The sequence below is a fragment of the Rhinolophus sinicus genome, linkage group LG11 (genome assembly GCF_036562045.2).
Source record: "Rhinolophus sinicus isolate RSC01 linkage group LG11, ASM3656204v1, whole genome shotgun sequence".
Lineage (NCBI taxonomy): Eukaryota > Metazoa > Chordata > Mammalia > Chiroptera > Rhinolophidae > Rhinolophus > Rhinolophus sinicus.
Window position 1 is genome coordinate 29,321,584 of NC_133760.1, and position 25,490 is coordinate 29,347,073.

The 25,490-nt window shown below is 41.5% G+C and overlaps 1 long non-coding RNA gene across 1 annotated transcript; it reads right to left on the reverse strand.

Moving 5' to 3' along the window:
• Positions 1–5,385: 5,385 nt before the first annotated feature.
• LOC141567489 (uncharacterized) lies at positions 5,386–25,459 on the reverse strand. Its single transcript, XR_012490132.1, has 3 exons — positions 25,303–25,459; positions 13,738–13,949; positions 5,386–5,802 (listed from the first exon to the last, which is right to left on the reverse strand). It is a non-coding gene; the product is annotated as an uncharacterized LOC141567489 (long non-coding RNA).
• Between the last annotated feature and the right edge of the window lie 31 nt (positions 25,460–25,490).

Genomic DNA, 25,490 nt, shown 5'->3' on the forward strand with positions numbered 1-25,490 from the left:
TAGTTTCCTCTGACCTATGACAGTTTCTCAGACTTTCCTGATTTTTCATGACCTTGGCAGTTTTGACATAGAGCGTTCCTCACTTTGTGTTCCGTCTGATGTTTTTCTCATGGTTAGAAGGTAAGACCAGTTGAGTTATTTAATGTAACAGTCATTTGCTTCACATCAAGGCTCTAAAGGTTAAAACAGAAACAAAACTTTCATCTGTTTGCTGATTGAAATGCCTGCTGGCCTCTTCTTGCACGGACTGTGGCAAATAATACCATCCTGTTTGTTTTGTGCTTTGCATAACCATTGAAACCACGCCCTATTAAACGCAGTCATTCTTTAGTCAGAACTTAGTGTTCCCTCATTTGTAGATGGCTAAAACCTCAATCCAACTCCAATTCTTAGCATTCATCAAGAGTGTCATTTGTACTTACACAGGGAGCCACCAAACAAATAAGCCTCGAAATTCTACAGATATAAGGTTCAAGAAGACAGATACAGACCCTGCTCTCAGGGAACTTAAGTCTAGTGACAAAGACAGACCTAAAGCTAATCATTATACAAATCGATATTGAAATTACTATAGAATAAGGGCCACAGAGAAGTGCAGGAAGAATAGTCCGAGTGAGGATAGAGGTTGAAGGAGCCTTCCCTGAAGATGTTGCATTTCAGTTGAGTTGGAAAGATAAGGATTTGGAAGGGAGAGAGATTCCAAACTGTGAAAAGAGCATGCTAAAATCCTTGATGGGCTAGGGGCTTGAGAGAAAGTAATGGGACACTACGAATAAGAGGGGAGGTAGGAAACAATGAGGGTAGAGAAGGACAGAGGGGTCTGGCCAGCTTGTGCTTACGGATAAGGTGATCAGTAGATGGCTTAAACTGTTTCCAAAGCACCAGGGCATTTAGAAATCCTTCAAGCTGCTCAAAATTAGGCAATTTTTTTTCAGTCCTATGAGGAGCAATTCTGCTCCTGAACCTGTTCTTGCCCACAGGTAACACATCCTAGGTATTTTCTCATCCACTGGTATGCTGGATAGCTTTCCTTTGCATCTTCAGATCCACTCTTTGCCCTTCCCCATTCTTCTCTGTGCCCCAGGAGGTTTACCTGCATGGAACCCATCAGTGAGATCCTTTGGCCATTGTGGGTCACTAGCAGGAAATTTGAAGTTGGGGAGGCAGGGGGGAAGGCGTACAAGGTTGAGTAATTAATCCTCTGGCTTCCTCGGGTTGGGTGGCATTTCTGAAGATCATAGCTACTATCAGGAGGCCATCTTCACACAGCTATTCTCTAGGTTCTTGTCATCACTTTTTCCCTTTGCTCTTTCAGGCCTCAGTGGGGACAGCTCCCCTGTTGGTTTCTCTAATCCCTGCTCACACCTTTTATGGCAGAAGTTAGTCCCCCCAAATGACTGTAACAATACTCCCATTCCACATGCTTTTCAACAATGTGGCTTTGCCATTTTTCCATGGAGAGGTGGATTCTATTTCTCCACCCTTTTGAATCTGGACATATCCTGTGATTGCTTTGACCAATGGAAGTTGGGGGAAATGCACTGTGCCATTTCTGGGCATAGTCCTTAACTGGTCTACTAGCTTCTGCTTCTTGCTCTTGGGACCCTGAGCCTCCATGAAGAAATCCAATTTACTCTGCTAGAGAGAGAAGACACCTAGGGAAGTACGGAGGTGCCAGGCAGGTAGGTAAGGAAGCCTTCGTGGATGCCCAGCCCATCTGAGCCTTCAGATCATACCAGACCAAAATAACTATGACTGCATGAGAAATCCCAAGCAAGATCCACCCAGCTATTCCCCGTCAATCCTCACAACTACAAGAGATCCAAAATTAATTATTTTGTGCCAGGACACCTTTGCATATGGTTCCTTTGCTAAACTCTCATCAAATTGCCTAGTTTGTATGCACAATCTGTTTCTTGTGGGACCTGTTAACCAAAACCAAACGTGTCTGGCAATAAAAACCCCACTCTAACTTCTAACCTGGATCACACAATCCTTTGCATGATGGGGATTGTAACAATCCTGGAAAGCCATCCGCTTGAAGTCATCCTGCATAAAGGGGTCTCTATCTGTCCTATTTTAAACATAGGACTTTTCACGTCGCTTTCAAGAACAGATGTAGCAGAACAGGTCATTCTTCTGAATGTGAATTATTCAGATTATCAAGAAAGCATCGATTTTTTTCTTTTCCAGGCCAAACAAATTGGGTTTTTATAGCTTCCTCCAAGGCCCCATAATTGGTCAACCCTTACATTTTATTCCTTGTCTTTCTTGGAAAGAGGTCACAAGTGGTGGTGCCCAAAATGGAGCTCAGAGTCTCTTCTAAAGGTCTAACTAGTTCTGTAAGTAAGAGAAGGATATATAGGTATAGATATAATATATATATAAAAAGAAAAAGAGAGAGAGAGAGAGAGGGATTCTCTGCCCATCAAGCCTGATCTCTGAGCGGCCAACTAAAGGGATAATTTAATCATAGAACTAACATGAATTACACAAACTCTCTCTCTCTCTCTCTCTAGCTGAATTTTTGGGACCCCAGAACTTAGGAGACCCATCCTTTAGCTTTTTACTCAGGCCTATATTTTCCCTCTGCAGTGAGAGCTCTGAGCCACAAGACAGGACTTTCCATGAAGGAGAGCATCTCCGGGTGGCATAGCACAAATGTAAGCATCCCCTGCCTTGTGCCTCAGTGGGTGACACAGGGTCTTCCTTCCAACAAGGCAGGTGCTGAGCATGGCTTCTGTGCTGCAGAAAATCCTGGATAGATTTCCATGGGTTTGCAGTTCTAAAGAATTCTCTCAGCCAAGAAACATCGAATGTTCCAAAGGTTAAGGGTTTGCAGCCGCCATTCCCCAATGAGGCCTCAAGGCCACCCTCTTCAATATTCTGCCTGGAAATAAGTGCCAGGGGTGATGCAACTCAGCAAACTTTATCCAGATTCAGTGCTGGGATCTATGGAAGGAAAAAGACCACTGATGGGGGCCAAACCACGGTGAATTACCCAAGTCTGGGAACCAAGTTCTCTGAAAGCCGTGGGCAAAACAATGATGAAACGCAATGGGGCCTCTAGTGTTTGAGAAGAGGGCCAAGGAGTACATACCTCTCTCCGTGGGAGAACTAGGGGAGAGAGAATGAAAAGGAATGAGACAAGAGAGTAGGATTCAGGTTTGAATCAAGTCAAACCGGGAGACTTGTCACTTAACGTTCTCCCACAGCAAGAGTTCTGCACCCAAGTTTCATTAATGAACTCAGTGAACAGAGATGTATGAGCCAGGCTGTGTTCCAAGTGCTGGAGATACGGCAGTGAAGGAAACAAACCAAACCTCTACCTTCATGGAACTGACGTTCCTATGAGGAAGAAAAGCGATGAACGAAGAAACATTTGTTAGGAGGCATCAATGCCATAAAGAAAAATAAAGCAAGGTGAGGATTAGAAGGGGTGGCATTTTGCGTATCACTGGAATGGCCCCCCAGACAGTGACATTTAACGGGAGATGGGAAAGAAGGGAGAGGATGAGACCTGTGGTGACTGGAAGAAGGAGCATTCCAGGCAGAAGGGACAGCAAATCAAAGGCCTCGGGGTGGGACTGTACTTGGCACGTTCAGGGCTTCGCCAGGCAAGTGGGCTGGAGTGAAGACAGAGGGTGGCAGGAGATGGAGTAAGGGAGAAAGTGCTCAAGGCTTGCTACCAAGAGGACTAAACAGGATTATTGGTTTAACACAGGAAAATTTGTTTCACAGCTCAGAGTGGCGTCTAGTCGCAATCTTCCATCTACGAATACCTCTCGGACATGAAGGGGTATGAGAGTGTATCTGCAGCGACATTGACCCCCCCCCCCTCCCCCAGAACTAAAATAAAACCAGCAAAAGTCATATGCTGCTGGCAGTAGGTCAGCAGGCTAATTTCACTACGCAACAGTTGGGCGCAAACCAGAGGGACAAACAGAGACGCAGATAAAAATGAAGGGGCTGTCCTTCTGGTTGAATCTGTACAGAACTGGGGCTCTGGTGGGGAGGCCCTTGCAGCTGCCCCCAGGAAGCGAGTCCACCCCTCAGGGATTTTACACACACCCTGCCCCATTTCACACCAGGGCCTTCGAATCCAGCTGTTCCCTTGGCCCTCATCTGAGAGCCCTGCAGAGAAATGCTTTGAGGGATCAATGATTCCAGTGGTTAAGGCTGGAGGACCCTGATCGGTTTTATAAGAGAAATTTGAAAGCTATTAATTTATTTTAAAATATTTTCCTCTTGTTCTAAAAATTATTTCTAGAACAGTTGACTGCTGCATTATGAGACCTCTCTGAAGCAAGTGTAACGGGGTGGATTTAGAAGTCATCACAGCATGGAAGGAGGTCATCTGGGCTGATGAGGTTGAATCCCACCTGAGAGCTAGGGCTGGGCTTCTCCCACCCAAGCTAAGGAAGCCGCCCCATGTACTGGGCACACCTTCTGAATCCAGGGCTTAGTAAGTGCTCCTGGCAGTTAAAGGCCTGGTCTTCCAAGTTCAGTCTCTATGCGGGAAAGGAAGTCTTCTGCAGGAGGGTTAAGAAAGGCAAGGAGAGCCACAGTTCCCGACTCCTGTTCACCTTCCACTCTTAACCCCCTCCTTAGGTCAGGCTGGTTTGCTTTTTTTCCTCTTTGCAATCCGTTGCCTATGGACAAAGTATCCATTGCCTATAGATAATCCATTGCCTATGGATAAAGTCAAACCTTCATCTGACTTGCCAAAAGTCTTTTTTCTTTCTCTCATAAAGCAAAGAGGATCAAAAGCTCTGGCTTTCACAGCTATTATCTCTAAACGGACTTTGAGATTCCTGTTTGGAAGTCAGAAGCTGAGCATAGATTCTTTCTCTGCTGTAACAGTCTTAGTCTTCCCTGTGAGATGGGCACCTCTGAGTGAATGACAGAGGAAGGTCACAGAAGAGGGAAAAGGAAAATTACCTCAATGCCCTTCATATTTGATGATCCATTAAACCAAATGCATTTATTACTGTGAGGCTAGTGGCCACTTCTTGATAGTACTGTAAAGAATAGCTTTCTCTGATGTTCTCCTTTAAAATAAGTCCTCTGGACTGAAAAATTACTTCCTTACAAAGTTGCGGATATACTCACCATAAAATCCTAAGATGAAACATCCCACTCCTAGGAAAATAAAAACTTATGTTTATATGAAAACCTGTATGTAAATGTTTATAGTGGCTTTATTCATAATTGTCAAAAATGGGAACCAGCCTAAATGTCCTTCAATTCGTGAATGAATAAACAAATTGTGGTATATTCATATAATGGAATACTACTCAGCAATAAAAAGGAATGAACTACCAATATAAACATCAACATGAAATGAATCTCAAATGCATTAGGGTTAAATGAAAGAAGCCAGACTCAAAAGGCTACATATAGTATAATTTCATCTATAGGATATTCTAGAAAAGGCAGAATTACAAGGCTGGGGGTAGGGGAAGCAATGGCCACATATGGGAATTTTGGAGGATGAAGGAACTGTTTCATATCTTGATTGTGGTGCTGGTTATATAACTATGCATTTGACAAAGACTGCAGAACTGTACATCCAAAAAGAGTGCATCTTACAGTTTGTAAATTATACCTTAATTTTTAAAAAGGAAGAATAACAGGTTACCTCCAAAAAAAGAAAAAAATCAAACCCAAAAGACCTGTATTGAGAAGGATGCCACATAAGCTCAGTCCCATATCTTATCCTCCGAAGTAGTTCTGCAGAAACAAGTGGGATGATATCACCTGGAGAGCGGTCTGCTGCTCCTTGCAGGAAGTGGATGTGTCCTTTGTGAACAAAACATATTCAATATCAGAGGGACACTGGCTTGGAGTGGTTTTGCCATTAAGAGTCTCCTGCTGGGGTACATTTGCAAGCAGCATGGAACAGAACCGAATTAGAGGACACAAAATTCCTGTCCTTATCGCCGTTGCTTTGTAACTAGCGAATCTCAGCTGGATTGCTTGCCCCTGGAGCCTTTTCTCCCTGTTTCATAACCAGAGAGATCTCAAACTTCACACTCCTCCTCCAGACCTGCAGCTGGCTTCCCATTGTACTTGGAAGAAAACCTAAACTTCTCCCAAGGCCCCACATGACCTGGCTTCCACCAACTGCATGCAAGTCATATCCTACCACACTCCTCCGCCTCCCCACACTTGGCCACGCCGGACTTTTGGGTCCTGGAACACGCCAAGCACATCCCCACTTGAAGACCATTGCCACAGCTGGATTTGGTCACAGTTCCACCATTTTCTAACTGTGTACATTGGGCAAATGACTTAGTTCTTGTGCCTCAGTTTCCTCATTGGTAATACATGGGAATAATAATAGTACCAACTGCATAGGGTTGTAGTGAGATTTGGTAAATTAACACACATAAAGCATTTAAAACAACGCTGGGCATGTTGTCAATGTTTGATAAATGTTAGCTGTTATTATTGCTGGTCCAGGAAGCTCTTGTTTTTTGTACTCTTTGGTCTTGTAATCCAGAACTGTTTGCATGTGTGAGTGTTCCTACTGAGTAAAATATCTTACAAAGAAACTGTCCAATCAAGTCATTATTTCTTGATAAACAGAGTGGCTTCAAGTACACTAATAATATTTTTTTGCTAAACTTTTATTTGGGGATAATATTAGATATACAGAAAAGTTGTAAATATAGTATAAAGATTTTCCATATACCCTTCACTCAGCTTCTGCTAATGTTAATATCTTATATAACTAAGTACAACTATCAAAACTAAGAAATTAACATTTGTTCAGCACTTAATTATAACAGATTTCATCACTTTTTCCACAAATGTCCTATTTTGGTTCCAAGAACTTATCCATTAGTGCATTTAGCACTAATAAGGTTTTTAAATTATGATTTTATTAAAAATTGTGGCCTCTGACTTATGAAATATGTGACTGTAAAATAAACCTAGGGGTATACCATATTTAAGTTGAAGCCTTCCTTACCCTCCTCCCTTCCCTTCTCCCCCATATCACTGATTGTAGCTAACGTGCTCTCAGATTACATCAAGTCTAAAATGCCAGAGATCAAAACACATATTATCATTTTATATACAAAAGAAAAAAGTGTGAGCAATTATAATTATAAAATGCTATCAGTTGTATGATGCATCCCAATTTCTGAGATAGTGACACATGAAAAATGTATCTTAAAATGTATAAAATATGGTATGCATTTTTACAGGTTCTATTTTATTTTTCTATTTGCCTCATTAGAATGTTGATTCCATGAGGGCAGCATTTTTGTCTGTTTTGTTCCATGATATATCTCTGGATCCTAGCATATAGTAGATACTCAGAAAAATATTTGAACAAACAAAATATTGAATGAACAAACAAATAATAATATAATACTAGCTAATATTTACCGAGCATTTGTGTCAGGTACTATTCAAAGTTCTTTACTTGCAGTAACTCTTCTAATTGTGTTGATATTTTATCAGACTGGGACTTTATTAAAATTAGCAACAACTCAGACAGTAATATTTTTCAACACCTAGCCTAACCAGCACATAAAATTAAGCAAATGAAAGAAAAATAATGTCTAATAGCATCTTAATAATGAACTGATAATTAATAATAACAGTTTTATTCAGCAACAGATATTGATCAAGTATCTATATTTTTGGCACTTTTGCAAGTTCTAAATACAAATGTTAACACATCTAATTCTCACAAAACAATATGAAGTAGGTATTATTATAAACACTGTCTTACAAATGAGGAAACCCAGGAAGACAAAGGTTAAGAAACTTGCCCAAGATCATACAGCTACTAATGGCAGTCAAAACTCAGGCTGAGGCAGCCTACTCTAGCATCTGCATTCTTACCCACCAGGCTACACTACCTCATAGTCCCTAAAACATCCTGTACCGAGTTGATGATACTTACGTGATAGTTAAGAAATCAATAAAGCAATACAAATCATTAACTTTTGTGACCGAAGTGGTCCCCTCCCTCCTGGTTAATTAGCCATTTAGTTTTCTGACCTACGATTATTAAGTGGCAAGAGCCAATGTGCTCTGTTTGGCTTTTGTTCTATTGACATTTATTGAGTGCCCTTGATGTGACAAGCACTGTGGTAGACGCATGGGATAGACAGATAAGACACAGGCTGGTAAACCAATGGTTGCCACTGTGAAGGTCTGCAGGAGGTGCAGCATGAGCCCAAAAGAAGACAGGGGACTTTGTTGATCCTTAAGCTGAAACTCAAGGAGGAGTCAACTTGCTAAGCGAATGAGGAAAGGAAGGGTGGACTTAATTGCCCTGCAAACCTTTTGTCCTCCAGACTTGAGGCTGGGTGGATTCATGGCCCTCTGTTGACAAAATGGTTTTCAGGCCCCTGAAACAAGAAATCAGTTCCAGCTCCCTATCTCTGCTAGAGCAAATATTGAGAAATGTCAGACTCAATGATTTCAGTATTGCACATTATTGCATATGCTGCAGAATGGATCTATTCTGCCACCCCCAACCTCCACAATAAGAATCAGGGGGCTGTGTCAGAGCTAAATCTTGGTAAATGAGAGGGGGGAATAACTAAGGGCTGCCCGGGGATGCAGAGAGTGAGGGAAGAACTAAAAAAGAGTGGCTGGAGATTGAGCCTGCAAAGTTTCCTTATACAAGGGCACGGGGCGTGTGGAAATGGGTGACAGAATATTGCCTGATGTGAGACCAATAATCAATAACTACAAGGCATGTGAATGCCAGCTGTTCTGGGAACCCTTTTTTTCTTTTAAAAAATAGTTAAATAATAGTTATAAGTATACACACATATGCGTATATCAGTGCTTTCTCAAGAGACTTCATATATGATCAGTCTATCAAAGTGACCAATAAATTTGCTTACAAAAGTTACTGATTTTTACAGCTCTGTTGACTTTTCAGCTACCATGTCAGCAAGCCCTAACATGAAAATTATTAACTGTAATGCTTATGTGTCTTGTAAATATTTGATCAATGTGTTCCTGGCTTGTGCTTTTGCCAAAGGATGGATTCTGGGAAGTGTATATACCTCTGTTTCTCTTCTTGTCTGTGCATTTCTGATGGCATGGGCCATATTTGTTTAACTTATTTTACACAGTGTTAGTTTCATACACAAAGGCATACACAAAGGCATCCAATGTAATCAAGAGGTGGATATTTATTTCCAAGAGGGGCTTAAAATATGGGCACATTCATACATCTCCATTTTTTTTTAACTCATAAAACAAATATAATTTACAAGTGCCAAATAAATCAGATCAAAATATACATCCAAACTAATCAAAACGACAATTTGGGAAAGTTCCTGTATTTTGACTTTTTAGCATGGAGTGACAATTCTGAACTGGGTTTGACGTAGGCAGAGTTGGAAGAAAATTCCAGTACAGAATAGAGCTCCTCTTCCAGTCGCCCTTCTCCATGCATTGTCAAGTCATATCTATCACGATTTTTCCCTCTCTTTAAAATAAAATAGGTTTTGTTTTGTTTTGTTTTGTTTTTGCATGACTGCTCTTTCCCTGCTGTGCAAAATATGGGCGGGTTCAGGTGTAAAGTGACCCAAGACAAAATAAAAATGATAGCTAACACTTACATAGAACTTATTATATGTCAGTCCCAATTCTAGGTGTTTTACATATATTAACTCATTTAATTCTTACAACTACCCTATAAGGTCAGTTTTATTATGCTCATTTTCAATGAAGGAAAACTTTTCATTTCGCTGAAGATAACCTAAGTCCAGAAGGATTAAATATCTTGCTCAAGTTCACAAATCTATCAGGCAGTGGATCTGGGATTCAAACCCAGGTAGCCTGGCTCCCAAGTCTACCTTAACCCCTAACATAGGACCAGAAAGAACCCCTCAAGAATTTGCCAGTCACCGTTTTCTTTATCATGAGTGATGTTGACCTGGGCACTTAGTCAGTGGTACAGTAATTCTTAAATTTCTTAAAAGCTACAGCAAAGACACAGACTGAAAAAGAAAATAGCAATGAAAATTCCAAAGTATTTAAAACTTACTTTAAGTTATTGGATGTGTTGGTGTATATGTGATATGCATTTTGGTAACATGGTAGCTAAGAATAGAAGCTCCTGAAAGCTTGGGGACCTCTGATGATACTCAAGCTATTTTCTTTAGCTTGAGTTTATCCATTCACCTACTGAAGAACATCTTGGCTGCTTCCAAGTTTTTGGCAATTATGAGTAAACATCCATTTGCAAATTTAGGTGTGGACATGTGGACAGAAGTTTTCAACTCCTTTGGGTAAATACCACACAGTGCTATTGCTGGATCATACAGTAAGAGTATGTGTAGTTTTGTAAGAAACTATTAGGTTGGTGCAAAAGTAATTGCGATTTAAAAGGTTAAAAATAATTGCAAAAACTGCAATTACTTTTGCACCTACCTAATACCAAACTGTCTTCCAAAGTGGTTATACCATTTTGCACGCCCACTAGCAATGAATAAGATTCTTGTTGCTCCACCATCCCATCAGCATTTGGTGGTGTCAGTGTTCTGGATTTTGGCCATTCCAATAGGTAGTGGTGTCTCATTGTTGTTTTAATTTGAATTTCCCTGATGATGTATGATATGGAGCATCTTTTCATATCCTTATTTGCCACTATATCTTCTTGGGTGAGGTGTCTGTTAAGATCTTTGGCCCATTTTACAATTGAGTTGTTTGTTTTTTTATTGTTGAGTTTTGAGTGTTCCTTGTAGGTTTTTGGGTAACAGTCCTTTATCACATGTGTTTTTCTGCAAATATTTTCTCCTAGTCTGTAGCTTATCTTCTCATGCTCTTGATAGTGTCCTTCACAGAGCAGAAGTTTTTAATTCTAATTAGGTCCAGCTCTGAATTATTTCTTTCATGAATCATGTCTTTGGTGTCGTACCTAAAAAGTCATCACCACAGGTCATCTAGGTTTTCTCCTATGTTATCTACTAGGAGTTTTATAGTTTTGCACTTTACATTTAGGTCTGTTATCCATTTTGAGTTAAATTTTGTGAAAGGTGTAAGGTTTGCATCTAGATTCATTTGTGTGTGTGTATGGATGCCCAATTTGTTGAAAAGACTATATTTACTCCATTATATTGCCTTTGCTCCATTGTCATAGATCAGTTGACTGTAGTTGTGTGGTTCTGTTTCTGAGCTCTCTACTCTGTTCCATTGAACTGTTTGTCTATTTTTTCACTGATACCACAATCACTTGATTTCTGTGGCTTTACAAAGTCTTACAATTGGGTAGTGTCATTCCTCCAACTTTGTTGACCTTCAATATTGTGTTGTCTATTCTAGATCCTTTGCCTCTCCATATACATTTTAGAACCAGTTTGTCAATATCCACAAAATAACTTACTAGTATTTTGTTTGGGATTTCATTGAATCTACAGATCAACTTGGGAAGAACTGAGAACTTGACAATATTAACTCTTCCTATCCATGAACATGGAATATCTCTCCGTTTATGTAGTTTTCCTCATATAGACCTTGTACATGTGTTGCTAGATTTATACCTGTTTCAATTTTTGGAGCACAAATATAAATGGTATTATGTTTTTAATTTCAAATTCCATTTGTTCATTGCTGGTATAAAGGATAGCAGTTGATTTTTGTATATTAACCTTATACCCTGCAACCTTGCCGTAATTAGTTCTGGAGTTTTGGGTTGATTCTTTTGGATTTTCTACATGAATTACGATGTCATCTGAAAAGAAAATTATCATGTTATCTCTGAACAAAGACATTTTTATTTCTTCCTTCCCAATCTGTATACATTTTATTTCCTTTCCTTTTCTTCTTACATTAGCTAGAATTTCCAGTATGATGTGAAAAGCAGTAGTGAGAGGGGATATCCTTGCATTGTTCCTAATTTTAGTGGGAAAGCTTCAAGTTTGTCACCATTTATGTATGAAGTAAACTGTAGGGAATTTTTGTAGATATTCTTAAACTGAGGAAGTTCATCCCTATTCCTAGCTTACTGAAAGTTTTTATCATGTATAGGTGCTGGAATTTCTCAAACGCTTTTCCTGCATCTATTGATATGATCATGTGGTTCTTCCTCTTTAGCCTGTTGATGTGATGAATCACATTAATTGATTTTCAAATGTTGCACCAGCCTTGCATACCTGGGATAAATCCTACTTGGTCATGGTGTATAATTCTTTTTACACATTGTTGGATCTGATTTGCTAATATTTTGTTGAAGATTTTTGCATCTACGTTCATGAGAGACATTGGTCTGTAGTCTTCTTATAATATCTTTGTCAGGTATTAGAGTAATGCTGGCCTCATAGAATGAGTTAGAAGTATTCCCTCAGCTTCTATCTTCTGAAAAAGATTAGTGAGTATAATTGGTATAACTGGTATAATTTTCTTCCTTAAATATTTGGCAGAATTCACCAGTGAACCCATCAGGTCTTGGTGCTTTCTTTTTTGGAAGGTTATTAAATGTTGAGTTGATTTCTTTAGTAGATATAGGCCTATTCAGATTATGTATCTATTCTTGTGTGAGTTTTAGCTGGTTGTGTCTTTTAAGGAATTGGTCTGTTTCACCTAGGTTATCAAATTTGTGGGCATAGAGTTGTTCATAGGATTACTTATTATCCTTTTAAAATCCATGGAATCTGTAGTAATGCCCCTTTTTAATTTCTGATAATAATAGCATGTGTTCTCTATCTTTTTTTCTTACTTATCCTAGAGTTAGATCAATCTGACTTAGCTTTTCAAAGAACTAGCTTTGGGTTTTGCTGATTTTACCGATTGATTTCCTGTTTTAAATTTCATTGATTTCTGCTCTAATTTTTATTTCTTTTCTTCTACTTACTTTCGATTTAATTTGCTCTTCTTTGTCTAGTTTCCTAAGGTGGAAGGTTAGTTAATTGATTTAGATAGTTCTTCTTTCCTAATACATGCATTCACAGCTATAAATTTCTCTAAGCACTGCTTTCACTTCATCCACCTATTTTGATAAGCTGTGTTCTTATTTTAATTTAGCTCAAAATATTTCTTAATTTCTCTTGAGATTTCTTCTCTAACTCATGTATTACTTATAAATGTTTTGTTTAATTTCCAAGTATTTTCAGATTTTCCAGCTATGTTTCTGTTATTAACATATCAAGTTTAATTCCATTGTCATCTGAGGACAGACAGTGTGTAATTTTTATTCTTTTAAATTTCTTAAGGGTGTATTTTATGGCCCCAAATATGGTCTATCTTGGTGAATGTTCCACATGAGCTTGAGCAGAGTATGTACTCTATTGTTGGATAAAGTAGTTTATAGATGTTCATTATATTCCTAATCTTCTCTTTTGTACATAAGCATCAATACAATCTCTGTGTGTGATATAATTTGTGTAAGGTTCCCCTGAATATACAGATATCATATGCATAGATATAAATGAATGGTATACTCTATTTACCAAGTTTTTTAATCACACATTTTCATATTTCACCTTAACCTGCATACTCATGACTTTAATAATCCACAACACTGACATATACTTGGAAGACTTTAGCTCTACCTGAGTATACTACCATCTACCAAAATGAGGTAGGAGGAGGAAACCAGAATGACCAAAGAGACTCCAAACACTAAGGAGATCATTAATTTCCCAAGATTCTATGATGTCTTAAGATCATACAAAGGGGAGTGTGCTAGTTTCCTAGGACTATAACACAAAGTACTAAATACTGGGTGGTTTAAACAATAGAAATGTATTGTCTTACAGTTCTGGAGGCGAGAAGTCTGAGATCGAGGTGTCAGCAGGGTTGGTTCCTTCTGGAGGCTCTGAGGGAGAATCTGTTTCACGCCTCTCTCCTAGCTTCTGGTGGTTTGCTGGCAACTTTTGGTGTTCTTTGTCTTGTAGAAGCATAATCTTGATCTCCGTCTTCATCTCCATATGCCACTGTCCTTGTGTGCACGACATGTCCAATTTCCCCTTTTAATAAGGACACAAGTCATATTGGAGTAGAGACCCACTCTACTTCAGTAACTTAACTAATCATATGTGCAAATAATTATTTCCAAAAAGAGTCACATTCTGTGGTACTAGGGGCTAGGACTTCAACATCTGAACTTTGAAGGAACGTAATTCAATCCCTAACAAGGAACAAACAGCAGTATTGGTGTGACAATATAAAAAGATATAAAAGAATTTTTAAGTTAGTCTCTCAACAATGTGTTGCTGACCTTGAGCAAACTGAGCCTGTTTCTTCATCTGCAAAATAAGGGAGGTACCATAGATATCAAAGTTTCTCTTGTTATTCTCAAAATAGCACTGCTATGAGAAGACTTAAAACCATTTTTTAAGTTCGATTTTGCATTTTAAACAAAACTTCAACTCAAAAGAGAGACCTTTTGGGAGGCCTGTAGTATGATGAGGCCCAGCACAGAAGGGGCAGGGTCCCTGGGACTGTTTGCTAGAAGGGTTGCCCTTACACAGTGTCACAGGACCATTACGTTCGGGCTGTGATCATTCCCAACCTTTTTGGGATTGCAACAAGTTAGGATTGTTTATTTGATTTTGTGATACCACCTATTACCCTCCAACTCCCTGCAGTTTCCCTCTCCCCACCCCCCACCCCAGCCCAGAGGAATTGCCAAACATGGACCTTACTTTTAAAAGTTAATTAGGTCTTACAAATTTCATCATACCCTATGATAATCCTACCCCCTCTGTCAGGATTGTAAACAAAAGAAGATGGCCACTGGGCACAGGAATAGCTGGAGGACAGAATACTTGGAACCACCCAAAGGACCATTTTTAGGCAATTATAAATTATTATCCGTTTTCAACACCACCTTACACTATTTTAAAGCACCTTCCACAATAGTAAGTATATAGGATTGAATATCACAGTTACTGGAAAAAACGATAAAACAATAACATTACTTGGAATAAAGGGTGGTAGATTTATGGATGATTTTAATTTCTTCTCTACACTTTTCTCTATTTTTAAATATTTGTACTATAAGTACTGCTAATAATCCAAAATAGTAATTTTAAAAGATGCAGATTATTACTCTATTTAACAATTGTTTATTGAGCATTTACTACATGCCAGGCATGTCATAACAATAAAAACACCAGGTCCTGTAGAGCTTCCATTATAGGGAAGCGTGACATTTTTAGGCACAGACCATTTGTCCCTCTGTAAAAGTTTACTTTGGGCAGATTTTTTGGCAGATGATGTGGAGGGAGAGATTGCAGCCTGCTGGGGTAACATGTGCCCCAAAGAAGGAAACAATGCTGATTGGAGAGGTTTGGAGGTAGTGAGTAGCACACTTCATCTGTGTCTAGATTTTACTGGAAGCTAGATCTTGGAGTCAGAGCTCCACCCTCTCTGGTCCAAGGCCGCCTCTTGCACGTAACTACCCTCTCTGGGACATTGTGAAACTTAAGTTGGGAATCATCACATGCAGGTACTGGTCAAAGTGGGGCTGAGAACAGGACAGAGCACACTGCTGACATCAGTGTGAGGAAAGCTACACAGGCCTGATATGGGAGCGCTTCCTCACTACAAAAGTTTTAAGCCTCCCTCGCTATAGAAATTTTAAGTCTCCTTTTCTCTAGTTTTCTTAGCTCCTTAGCCCCTGGCTTTGATTACTCTTCTAATCAGTTTCTGAATCCTCGACTAAAGATTGCTCCTAGCCTGAATCACAGAATGTCTCTCAGATAATGTCGTGCAGGGCAGCCTGCGGGGCCTCTGGTCCTGCTCCCCACATAAGAACACAGGACATGGTGGGGCCAAAAAGGAACACCCACGGAGCCACAGGTAGGGGAGTTGTACCGCTATAGTCTCACTGGAGGCTGGATTTACACGACGTGCGACCTGCTGTCCGCTTTCTGCCAACCGACCGACTCTCTCCTCCAGTTCCTCAACTCCCCTTGACTCCCCAACCAGCACAGCCGCGGCAGCTATATCAGGGGCCAATTGTCTAACTGGCTACAGCTGATGGCCAACTAGCCACAACCGATGGCCATCTATTACCCGAGTCAGCACCCCCCCACGTGAGGCCTAGAGCCTGGAAACTGCTCTCTGTGGCTCTGTCCCCACAGATAACTACTTAAAAGCCTGTGACTTCCCAACATCCCCCAAGCCATTCCAGACCCCCCAGGCCAGTAATCATTGTCCAACCCATTCTGGGCCCTGGCTTCTGGACAACTAATGCCACTTAAGTGACTGGTTGAATGGCCACAGGCTCTATAGAACTAACGGATTTATTAATTAAAATCTATTTTCCTCATTTAGCGGCCTTGGGGATACAGAGGATACCCCAGCAAGAATGCCAGTCCCAACTAAAGAAACCAACATGGTCTTCCAGGCGGATCTTGTGACCCCTCATCTGAGATCAGAAAGGGTGAGAGTTCCCTGAATCCCCTCATAGGTAGGGGCAGCTCTACACCCCTGCCCGACAGGAGACAGATACAGAAGAACAGACTTCCTGTCCCTCAACTTCCCAAAGAAATTTTATGGGGATCACGTCTCTCAAGGGGAAAACAAGGCAGGCAGTTAGAGACAGGCATCAGGGCTACGGGTCTCTGCATTCCTGCATAACCCATAGTATTCAACCGCCTAAAAGACCTCCCCTCTCTGTCCAAAACTTCCCCTTTTCATTGTAAACCAATGGATGCAAGATACCCAACTAGATTAAACCAGCCAGGCACACCTGCCCAGTTAAAAAAGATGAGGTAATAGCCTCTTGTCAATCATGGGTGTCAATCAAGTGGTCCCTTGCCCAGAAAAGAACAGCCCATTCTAGAAAAAAAAAAAAGATAAAAACTCTAAGTTTTCGCCAGTCAGTCCCTTTGTTTTTTGAGCCCAGGCCCTTGGCCCTTGGGGCCTTTTTGCCTTTGAGCCCCTTCTTTTGCTCCTGATAAAGCCACCTTGGACCCTTGAGCCATTCTCTACTGCTCCGACCGCTCCTATTTCCTTGACCGCTCCTATTTCCTTGATGTGTACTACTCTCTTCTAATAAACTGCTTTTTCATTACTTTACCTCGGTATCTCGTTCAATTCTTTGCTCGAGATGCCGAGAACCTGGATACTGCACCGACAAGGGCCCACTCTCCGGTAACAGGCCCACGCCCACCTGCTGATGCAGGCGCCGGGCCTTGGGAGAGCAGTGGGCTCTCTCTCAGGCCCATTTCAAGGCAACATGCTAGACATGTACTAAGATGAAAAAGGCTGGAGGAGACTGTTTTTTTTTATTATCGTACATGTCCTAAAGTTTAGGGAACTGCTGGGTTTTGCTGGCACCTCACAACTTCTCTGGGTGCTATAACAGAAACTAGAATGATGATAAGTGGGTACGAGGAAGTGCAGGAAGCCCTGCAGAGGCCTGGAATAGATGGCCCCAATGATCCTTGCCTCCTGGTATTCAACCCCTATGTGGTCCTTCCGCATTCAATAAGGGCTGACTTGTGCGACCTGTAGAATACTGCAGAGGTGATAGCATGTGACTTCCAAGGCAAAGGTCAAAAAATGCACTGCATCTTCCACCTTGGTCCCTTGGATCTCTTGGCTCTGGGAAAAGCCAGTTGCCATGTTGTGAGGACACCCAAGTAGCGCTGTGGAGAGGAGCTCCACGTGAAGAGAAATTGAGGCCGCCTGACAACAGCAGCATCACCTTGCCTAGCACGTGTGTGAACGACCTTCGGAGCAGATAGATCCTCCAGCCCCATTAAAGCCTACCTAACTGGAGCCCCCCAAAATCTTGACTGCAACCTCATGGGAGAACCACTTAACTACCCAGTCCAGCCACACCTGAATTTTTGACCCACAGTGTGGTAAACAGAATGCCCCTCCAAAGATGTCCGCATCACTTTAAATAGCAAATGGTGACTTTGCAGATATGATTAAGGATCTTAAATTAAGGGAATTATCCTGGATTATCTGGGTGAGCGCCGTCCCTTGGGCTTGAACTCTAACCTGCCTGGGCTCTAAAGTCTTTGCAACCTTTGGAAATGGTGAATGCTGTAGGAGATTATTCTTAAGTATGCAAGTATACAGCTTACACCACAAGGAGTCCCGCTGGGATTTGAAGACTGGGCCTGCCCTTGGCAAATTTTCTTTCCCCTAGAGAAATGGGTACTTGTAGATGAGGTATAGAAACTGTTTTTTGCTTTGCGTTTGCAGAGTGTTAAGAAAAATTATTCAACATTTGGAAATAAGGCAAAAGATAACTGCATGTCTTCAAGGTCATATGGAGCATTGTCTAACAGGCACCCCCCCCCAAATTATTGATTCTCTAGGGGTAGCATGCTTTTGTTTACTTATTACTTGCTCTTGATTCGAGCTCAGGCTCTGTAAAGTTGGATGCTCTTTTAGACTGGTCAACTGCAAATGCTTTTTGTAAACTAAAGATGAAAAAATTTATCTAGTAGAAAGAGTAAACTTCAGGGTTTATAGTTTATTACCTTGTAGGTTGGGTGACCAACTATTCCCATTTGCCTGGGACTGAGAAGTTACCTAGGACACGGGACTTTTAGTGCTAAAACCAGGAACATCCGGGGCAAATGTGGGCAGTTGGTCACCCTACCTACAAGATATTAGCCAGTTTTGGAACTAACTTGGTCATCTTCTTTCAACATTCTGTTTTTCATTGGCCAGAAATACTTTGGTCTCTTCCATATGCCTCTGAACCAGTTTTCTTCTACTACTGTTCTGTCATTAATGAACTAAATACATTTTTGAGACCAACTCAGTTTATATTTGTATGACTCATGGTTTTTAACTGTTTTAAACGAGTGCTTTGACAAGAGAAGAGGTTTCTCTGATGAGGTGGGTAGCAGGGAGGTACTTCTGGGAGAGTAGGCCCTGAGAATTTATACTGGAGAAGCTGTTTGTATTTTTCATCCCTTTATTGATCTCCTTTCTCTTGAGCTTATAGATATGCTTCAGTTTCTTCCTTCTAGAAAAACAGCCTACCTTCCTCCTAGCAATGGCCCTGTCTCTTACTATTCTCATCCAAGAGTGAAATCTGGTTTCTTCCTAAGCAACTCTCTCATGATCTAGCCAAGGTCACTGATACCATCCAAATACAACTGACACTCTCTTGAATTTACTTAACTTTGTAAAAAAAAAAAAAAATGTTTACAGCCATTAATAATTGACCTTTGTTGAGTACCAGACGTTCTGTGAGTATTTGTCTTTCACTGAGCATCTGATATTCAATGCCCATGTTCTCAGCCTCTTGGCACTACTTGTTGGTCATTTGCTCCTTCTTGTTTATGGAACTATAACTTCCTTAATATCGCTCAAATCCTTTTCCTCTTCATCCCCAATGCCAAGGTCTTGGCTTGGACCAACTCTCCTTCCAAACATCCTGAAATGTTATTTCCATAACAAATTTTACTGAGGTACTTCCCTGATTAAAAGATATCTTTGGTGGCTACGCGTGGACTGGAATCACAAGCCTAGCATGCACACCAATATACAGATATTTCTTTATAAATTATATGTGTGTACTCTTTACCAATATATTGCTTCCCTCATAAACCAGGTAAAGAAACAGAAATCCCCAAAGACATAACATTGACAAATTAAATAGTTCTTTCCCTCGGGCCCCCACACTGCAGTGGAGGTTGTGTGCACTTACATGAAGACCACAGACCCACAGCAGTAAGTCCAAGTATACGAGGTGTGATCAAACAATATGGTGAATGTTTCAATTAAAAAAAAAATTGTTACAGTAAAAGATGCATTGCCGTTAATCAAAATACGCCCCCTCACTTCATACACACTTATCCCATCATTTTTGCCAATCTCTGAAGCAGTTCTGGACGTCCTCTTACGTGAGTGTCTTTAGTTGCACTGTTGTGGCTGCTTCGATGTCCTGACTCATTTTGACTTTGGCGAAGAGCCTGAACTCGTGCGGTGCTAGATCTGGTGAGTAAGTTGGATGAGGTCACACCGTAATGTTTTTATGTAATAGAAACTGCCGTATACCAGAAGCGATGTGTGACACGGAGCATTGTCATGTGGAGGATGATTTATGGCAACCTTTTAAACACACCGTCTCTCAACCGTAGCTCACATTCAACTGACTGCACCGACCAAGTTGAAACTTGTCACACACTGTTACTAAGGTTCGACGCGCTGCTTCCCGTATTAAAGATCCCTGCCTTTCCATTGGACGGCACTTGGCAGCAGTATTCACCGTATATTGTAATCACAACGGAAAGGCTCCGTGTCACACATCGCTTCTGGTACGGCAATTTCTGTTAAATAACATTACGGTGTGTCCTTATCTACCTTATTCGCTGGATCTGTCACCAGATCTAGCTCTTCCCCAATGTCAAAATGATTCAGGACATCGAGGCAGCCACAACAGTGCAACTAAAGACACTCACGAAAGAGGACTTCCAGAACTGCTTCAGAAAGTGGCAAGAACGAGGGGATAAATGTGTTCGAAGTGAGGGGTGGTATTTTGAGGGGAATTAATGGCAATGTGTCTTTTACTGTAATGTATATATTTTTTAAATTTAAACTTTCACCGTATGTTTTGATCACACCGTGTATATATGGCTGATATTCACGGCTTCTTATGATCTGGCCCCTGCCTACCTCTTTTGTCTCTTTTCCCTTTACTTCCTTCCCTTGCTCCTACTGCTCTGGTCCAAATGGAAGGATTTGAACTTAAAGCTCCCAAACCTGCCTGCTTTTGATACGCTGCCCTCCCTACCTTGGCTCCCCAAGCCCAAAGCCCCCCTGTCTTATTTATTCCCCAAAGTGATTCTCAAGCACTGCTGCCTCCATATCCCATCTACACACCATGCACATCTTTTTCTTAGCGATAATTCACAACACCTACCTCTCTGCCTCTCTCATTAAACTACGAGCTCTGTAAGGGAGTGTCTTACTCACTTAGGTGTCCACAGTGCCTGAGAAACAATAACAAGGACAATAATAACAGCTAATCTGTTTAAAGTACTAATACACACCAGCTACTGCTTCAAGTGTTTTATACGTTTACTTTATTTAATCCTAGGAGATGGGTACAATTATCCCTATTTTGCATACGAGGACACTGGGGCACAGAGAGGCTGAGGAACTTCCCAAGGTCACTTATGTAGTATGCCAAGTTCAGGAAATACTGAACTAAACTGAACTGCAAGCTCTCTATCACACCTCTCATGAGGGAAGTACAGTCACGCAGGCCCAGAAGGGCAGAGAAATACTTAGCCTAAGAATGGGCATGTTGTGAGTCTCCCCATCCTGAGCCTGCACTGCCCCCTATTGACCAGCTCTGCCCGTGCTGCAGGCTTAACTGGGTCAGAAGTCCCTTAGGCTGGGTCTGACAACAAGCTCAGGATACCTGAAGGGGAAAGAGAGCCAGAAGATCACAGGGGGAATATGCGTGGATTTCCCCTTGATCCACACACCCGAAGGACCATCTGCCTGATTGAGATAGCTGAATGAAACCCCTCAGAGTGAGAACAGAACTGGAAAGTAAACCTTCTGTCCCCAAATGCCATAGACTGCACCCAAAAACAATAGAAATGTTCATTTTTAAAGAAAAATCTTAGGTAAGTACTTGGACTATTCTTACATTAGGCTCTCCTTTAGGAGGGAACATGGAATATTACTTATATTAACAGATTGGTTCTCAAATGTAGTGCCTCATGGAACTATTCAAACACACAGACGCTCAGTCTCCACTCAAAGCTACTAAGTCAGAACCACCACTGTGTACTATTTCTACTCAGGGTTACATTTCCCCAAACCCCCAAATCTCTAAGATTATTTAGCATCCCATTTTTCCAGTTTAAACAAAGGCAACATCTTCCCGTTTGTGCGTTAGTAGAAAACGGGTATTTTACAACTCTGTAAACTGTAGGTAATTGAGAGCAATGCAGAAAACTTCTTGTTTGTAGACGTGCAAATTTGATCCTATCTGGCAGCATCTCCTTCTTTGGAAGAAATCAGTTTTGCTTCCTTTGTACATTCATTTCATTATTCCTGATCTACAATGGGTCTGTTCTTTGGATTCTCTCTTGAATCTGTTGTAACATCTGCCTGATTCCCTCAGGGGTTTTTAAGTTTAAAAAAATCTGTAGCATGTGTTCATTTTAGATCTGAATGAGAGTAATGGTTTTACCTTTCTGGAAAATTATCTTTAATACACTAATGGCATTACACTTGTCTTTTCTCCACACTTTGGCCATCTGCTACTTGTACTCTTTGCTTTGGTTGAACACTCAGGGGGCTTCCTCAGAAAGGAGCTCCTGCCCTTGTAACCTTCCAGATGTGTAATATGTAAGAGTTCCTGGAAGAATAGTGGAATGACCAAAAAATGTTATATTTTTAACTAAGGCAAAAGAGAGGTCTAACCTTCTCTTCTACAAAAACTAAAAGAGCATAAACTAAACTAAAATTAAATACACCCATTGGGCTCTAACTCCCAACTGCCTTATTGATTTGTTTACTTATGCCTTTCTTACTTGTGTAGTTGATTGATTTATTAAAATTACACATTAGGATTGTTCTATTGTTAATGCACCTTATGCCATCTGGCAACTTGTGCTACGGAAAATACATATAAGGTCCCTGTCATCTTCCTGAGTACACAGGTTCATTTATAAGAATTAATGTTATTTACTTAACAATTAGTTATTGAGCACCTACGTGTGCTGTGCATAATGGCAAAGAATTGTCCCAGGGAACTGACAGGCTACAGAGAGGGATAGACAACACAAATAAATGTATAATTTCAAATTTTGAGACCAACGGATGAGAACGCATGTTTTGAACCAACAAGATGTGAGCAGAACTGAAGTCTGCAGCTTGTGGGTCTCACTCTTAAGGGAATGAGGAGAGCGCTTCCTGGTCCCCGTTTTTTTCCTTCCTATGGGCTGGAATGTAGGCACAGTGGCAAGGCATCTGGGACCTTGCAGATGAGGGTGACACCTGGTAGGTGGCAGAACAACCTAGAAAGAGCCTGGAATTCCAAGAACTTCGCAGAAAGCAGAGCCACCCAACTTTTCCACGAGAAAAATAACTTTCTATCACGTTTGTTTCAGGTATTGTTATGTTGGGTCTCTGGCCTGTCCAGCCCATTTATAATCTAACTATGACAAACCTCAAAGGAACAGGGGATGACTCAATATGGAAGTTAACAGAATGTTCCTATGTGGGGCTCAGGAATGAACATGCTCCACTTGAGGGAGCATCAAAGAAAGTGAGAGCTTCAGGGAAGAGGCATGTTAGGCCAGGGGTCAAAGCAGTTCAGGGAGAAGCTGAAGCCACAAAAACTGATGGGCATATCAGGATATTTCTCCCAATGTCAAAAGCACACAGGAAGCAGCTTGAAGTGACTTCCACTGGCCAAATTTGGGTAATTTTTAAATATATATATAAAAAAACCCTAATGCATTATTGAGACAGTAGGGGAAATTTGGATATGGAGTGTATGTTTGATAATAATGTTACATCAATGCTAAATTTCTGGACTGTGATCATTGTAACGTGGGTATTTAGGAGAATGCTCTTTGGAGATACATGTGGAAGCATGTATTTAGTGGGGAGAATCATGGGAGTATCTGGAACTTACACTGGAACTTTTCATCAAAAAAAGTTTATAGCTATATAGAGTGAACAAATGTGGCAAAATTTTAACAATTAGTGTATCAAGGTAAAGATATAAAACAAAACAAAAACAAATGAAACAAAAAGGTGAGCTGGTGGGTGGGGGGTGGTGTTTAGTCAAAAACAGGGTTCCAGAGGCCCGGAGGGACAGTCTGGGAGAGGAAGGACTTGACCACCTCACAAAGTATTCTGTGTGTCTGCTTGTTCACTAGGTGTCCCCTACAGCCTAGTTGTCCCAGGCTCAGAATGGGCTTTGCTCAAATAAATGCTTGTGGATGGTCTTAGGATTTGTCCCCATCTTCTCCACTCTGGGAAGGAAGGCTGGTGGACTCATAGCAGTGCTGCTGTGGGATGAGGGTTGCTGTCTGGGCATATAGGCCTGGTGACCCCACCCTCCTGGGTTTCCTCCTTCCTCACTTCTTAATCCTCTTGCATTTTATCTCTAAAAATTAGATTTCCGTGGGTCTCTGCCCAAGGCACCTTCTCAAGGCTCACTCCCTTCCTCCTTAGGTGAGTTCCTTCACTCCTATGGAGTATCTCCAGGCCTGTCCTCCCCACCCTGCCCCCCCCCACACACACACACAACCATTCCAGACTCATTCATATATCCAGTTGCAACTGGACATCTACACTTAAATGAATTATAGCCATCTCAAATTAACATGTCAAAAATGGAAATCTCCAATTTTCCCCACACCTGGTTTTCTGCAGTATTTCCATCTCAGTAAACAGCGCCTCCATGCACCCAGTCACTTCTCACTTCCCCTCCCTCCCCCACATCCAATCCATCCTGTAAGTTCTCCAGACTACAACCTGGATCTGTCCACTTCTCACCATCAACTTGGCCACCATCACCCCTCACCTAGATTGCTCCAGTAGCTTCCTAACCTATCTCTTGCCTCTACCCTTGGCCTTCTGAAGTCTATCCTCCTCACAGAAGCCACAGTAATCTTTTAAGACATAAATCAGAGCAAGTCACTCTCCTGGCTTTCAATACTTCAATGTTTTTCCATTACTCTGAGAATGAAAATGCACTCTTCACCACGGAGACCCTCCATCATCTACCTGCTCCATCTCTCAGCCTCATTTCATCCCCACTCATTCCACTTGCAGCAACCTTCTTGTCCAGCTCGCTGCATTACTAGGCATCTCTCTTTGTTGAACATTCTCTCAGCTACACCAAGGTTGCCTCCTTCTCATCCAGGACTCAATTCAAATGTCCCCTTTCCAGATCTATATAAAGAAACCTACCCTCTCTGCTAAATTTTAGATACTGTCTCCTGTCTTTATTGCCAGTTCTTCTGCTCCCACCCCACCACACACACGACCAGAAGCATCAATCACACCAGTAGAGTGCACCACTGTCTTCAGTGCCTGCTAGGCTGGGTGCTCACACATGTTTGTTGAAAGAATTAATTTAGATGACAATTTTATGTTTTTAAATATTACTTGGCCAAATAAAAAGCTGCCAATTCTGTGTGGTCCGTCATTTTAAAATAATTCTCCAGGGACTAGATGAACTGACCCCCCCTACAACACAGTTGTTCTAAGGAGAGCAGGAGAGAGCGGGAGGGAGAGAAGAGCCGTGGATGGATGGGTAGCTGGCTGAGTGGATGCCTGGGTGAGCGAGTGGATGGGTACATTCTGGGAAAGCAAACCCAAGATGCTGAGATTAAGAGCTCGCTTCCCTAAGCCGCTCACCTTGCGGGTCACGAAGGGGCAGACGGGGCGCGGTGGGTGGACGGTCCTCGGTTCCCTCCGGTGTGGAGCAGAAGACTCCACTAGCTCCCCACGCAACACTCGCACCCTCCCGCGGGTTCCCCGGACGGCGAACAGCTGCAATTCCTGCCGGCGCGCGCACTCAGGTCAACGCTCTCGGGCCGCCGAGG